A 3,896-nucleotide genomic window follows, 5' to 3' on the forward strand; every position below is an offset into this window, starting at 1 on the left:
AGACATTTAAATACCTGAAAGCTAAGCTTTTTCAATAGAAAGGAAGCTCTAGAACCAAGGGTCTCAATCTGAAGCTCCAGAGGAGTAGATTCGGGAACCAGGGGGCTAATGTAATAAAACTGGAGCCAAAACCAGCACAAAATGTTAGCGCTAATTTTTCATACTGCATACTTTAAAAACACACAGCCCTTCTCAATACTGTAAACTAATGATATGCAAATCAAACCAGGGCTAAAAATCCACAGCAAGCCCATAAAGCACTCCAAAACTGGTGCTAAAGCTGAGATACAAAAAAACTGCAAAGAAAGGGCATTGAAAACTAGCGCCAGGTTGGAAAATGCTGTAGTGTTTCCTAGTGGTTGATCGACGTGACCTGGGCAGGCCTGATGTGTGCTTGGTGGGGCACAGAAGGACGCAGGGCCTATCACTGGTGTCACAGGCTGTGCCTTCTTGGGCCAGAGATTTCCACACTGATGTAGGAAACTCTGGCCCAAGGATGGTAAACCTGCAATAAAATGGAGTCACACCAGTCAGTCTTTAAAAATGTCACTTTATTAAAATCCCATTTGAAATCAAAACATATTAAACATATTAAAAGCATATTAAGCATATTAAAACATTAAAATTGGAACATAATGTACATATTAAAAATATTGAAAGCTTATTAAAATTGGAACATGTCATACATATTAAAACAGGTACAACATGGACACACTGTGCATGTCATTTTTTAAAAATCAAATTTAAAATTGGGACATTTTAAAAAAAGGGGGTTCCCATCCATTTGTCTTTTGTTTGTATTCTTGAGTGAATCTTTAGAGTGCATGCGATTGTTGGCTTGTGATTGTCTTTTGTCCACTTGTGGGTTCAGGGGATGCGAGGTGGGAGTGGATGAGCATGACAGGCGGGCAAGTGGTGAGAGAGAGGCTAGGAGGATGTGCTGCATGGGTGAACGGCGTGTAGCCAGGAAGGGGAGATGAGAGTGGAAGAGAGTGGCATGTAGGAGGTGGAGGATACAGTTACAGGCGGAATAAAAGAAAGCAGATGGGGGGGGGGGGGGGGGGGTCAGAGAAAAAGGTAGCGGGAAATAGGACTCAGGGAGGTAGGGACCCACATCAGTCATCATCTGGGAGCAATGAGCAGATGGGAGCCAGCAGGTAACAGACGGAGGAGAAGTGGCATCAACGCAATGTGCACCTCATGGAGGAAGAGAAGGACTTTTTGGCGCAGTGGAAGATCTGGGAGAGCATTGCCGAGGATATCAGCAGCCTGTCAGTAGCGACCAGGACAGTTGATTGGTTAAAGCATCAATGCTGGGTCACCAGGGCAGCTGTCAAAGCTAAGCTGGCACAGATCAAAAGGTCCAAGCACCAAACAGGAGGAAGCCCACCATGCAAAATGCAGCTGAGACCAGTAGAGGTCCTCTTCCGCAGGGTCTTCAGCTGGACCCTTTTGCTGGTATCCATACTGGCGGCACTGATAGAAGGAACTGGTGAGTATGGTGGGGAATGTGAAGAGGGCTGGCTGAGGGGTGTCAGAAGTTTGTAATACTTAGCTCTGATATGTCTTTTTTAGGTGTTGTTTTTTCAAGGTGAACATCAGCCGATGGACACAGAGGGGCCTGCCACGGAAGGGACCTTGCAACCATAACCAACATCTCCTGCAAAAACAATGGGAATACAACAAAGGTACCAAAATAAATCATCATGCTGACGACATGAGTTTACATGTATAGCAGAGTAGCAGGCACTTTTGGCACTGTGAGTGTACTTTTTAGTTTCTTAGCTAACACTTTCGGTACCCATCCCAGAGAGCCCGTGGAGCTCTCTCCTCAGAGAAATATGATCTATCACTGATCCTAAATTATTTAGGTGAATGCTAAATACACCCCTTTTTAGAATAGCTTTCAATGCTGACCACTGATGTATTACTTTTCTTTGTTATGACATGATACAGCTGTTTTCTTTTATTTGAATATGTGTATTATTTTCTTATCCTCATCTGATATATTCTGGATGTTTTTATTGTACTCTGGAAAGGCAGGTAAAAAATCTTATAAATAAATTCATGCTGGCGTTTAGCAATATTTGCTCAGAGATGCATGTGCTGCTCTGCTTTTGGTACCCACCCCAGAGAGCTTGCAGTTATTGCGGGATAGTACGCACCTTTGGCAACATCCACCAGACGATGCACACTATTTCACTTTTGGTAGCTACCCCAGAGCTAATGCTTTGATTTGATTTCTATTTCTAACTTACCCAGCAGCCAGACTTTGCGGTTTCTTCCTTCTGTGAAATTTCACACCAGTGCTGACTGGGAACGGCTTGTGCCAGGACAGCCCGTTCCTCTCCGACCCTCCTTTCCTCTTTCTCTCTCTTACCTCTCCTCATTGCTCAAAAGCTTCTGCCACTCTAATTCTTCGGTTCCCCCACAAAAATGTACCAAAGCATCAAAAGGAAACCGTATGTAAGACACAGAAAAGCTCAGAGAAGCACTTATCCTCAGCACCACAATGGCCTAAAATGGCCACCAGAAACGAGAGTTAACCTTTATTCCTGCCCTGACCCAGGTGTTGCATTTCCTGCATTAAAAAACAAGCACTAAAATGTCTCCCTGCTAGCACGGTTCTCTGCATTGCCCTGTCATAGCTAATAACCTCTTTTACATGTGACCTGCATGCACTCAGGCTAAGCGCGGGTATTTTCAGTGCTAAAGCGCAAATAAAACACCAGAGTAAGGTCAGTGCCGAAAAACCTTTGCTAAAACTGGTTTAAAAACCTATAAAAGACTCAGCGCAGCTTATTCCATCGGCATAAAAGTAAGGAGGTATTTTTTTTTACCGGGTGGGTAGTGGATACCTGGAATGCCCTCCTGGAGAAGGTGGTGATAGAAAGAGCAGCAGCAGACTTTTTTAAAAAAGCATGGGTAAAACACAGACAATCCCTAGCGGCAAGCGAAATGGTAAGGAAGGCACTGGGAAACGTTCACAGAGCCACAGCTGGAGCCCCAGGCCCCCCCCGAGATCTGGCCGCATTGCGCTTCCTGGAAGGCGTGAGGTAGCGTGCGTGGAGGGGTGGTTGCAACCCAAAAGGGGTTGGGTTCCATGAGGGGATTTGATCGACTTTGGATAAATGCACAGAAAAATCGCTGCTGGGCAGACTGGGTGGGTCTTTTTGGTCTTTACCTGCCCTCATTTACTATGTTTCCATAACATCTGCAGATCTAGCCGCAAATGAACTTTCTAGCAAATCCTTATGGAGTCCTAATCAAGTTCCTTCATAGTAAGATGGGAGTTTCAATAACAATTCCAAATGAATGCAGCACGCTGAGGCAAAAAAGAAAAGAAAAAGCTGCCGTATTTGTTTTCCTGGAGAACTCTTGTGTTAGCAGCTGACAGAAATGCGACGGCTCATTTTCAGAGCCCAAAGTTTTTCAATAAATCTGCAGTGTTTGATTTTTTCCCATATAAGGGAACAGGCGCTGCACTGAGGAAATCAGCCTGACTGTGATAAACAACACGGAGTGCAAAGTGCTGGCAATCAGTTCCGGGGATCAGATGTCGGAGTGCTCCCAAGCAAGTCCCCTTGGTCATCGCGACAATTAGCGCTCAAACAATGAAGGAACCGCTGAACGTGCATTGATATGTCTAGCGTCTATTGTGTATAAACTCTTCTGAGTCCTGAGGGCAAGGACGCCGGACACCTCTGACATCCCAGCCCCCACAGCAGCAATAACCACCACCGGCTGCAGACACAACTGCCGGACAATTCATTTTTAAGGTTCCCCCCTTCTTTGGGGGAATGAAGACAAAAGTCATGCAAACAGCATGAAACAAATTCTTTATTGAAATTCTTGGTAAACTTTGGGATTTTAAAGTTTGTCTTGTTTCTCCAAGC

General features: G+C 44.8%; 1 long non-coding RNA gene across 1 annotated transcript; it reads right to left on the reverse strand.

The window, feature by feature from the left end:
* Positions 1 to 533: 533 nt before the first annotated feature.
* LOC115091634 lies at positions 534 to 3,054 on the reverse strand. Its single transcript, XR_003856789.1, has 2 exons — positions 2,841 to 3,054; positions 534 to 1,660 (listed from the first exon to the last, which is right to left on the reverse strand). It is a non-coding gene; the product is annotated as an uncharacterized LOC115091634 (long non-coding RNA).
* Positions 3,055 to 3,896: the final 842 nt, after the last annotated feature.

The sequence above is a fragment of the Rhinatrema bivittatum genome, chromosome 5 (genome assembly GCF_901001135.1).
Source record: "Rhinatrema bivittatum chromosome 5, aRhiBiv1.1, whole genome shotgun sequence".
In the NCBI taxonomy this organism is placed as follows: Eukaryota; Metazoa; Chordata; class Amphibia; order Gymnophiona; family Rhinatrematidae; genus Rhinatrema; species Rhinatrema bivittatum.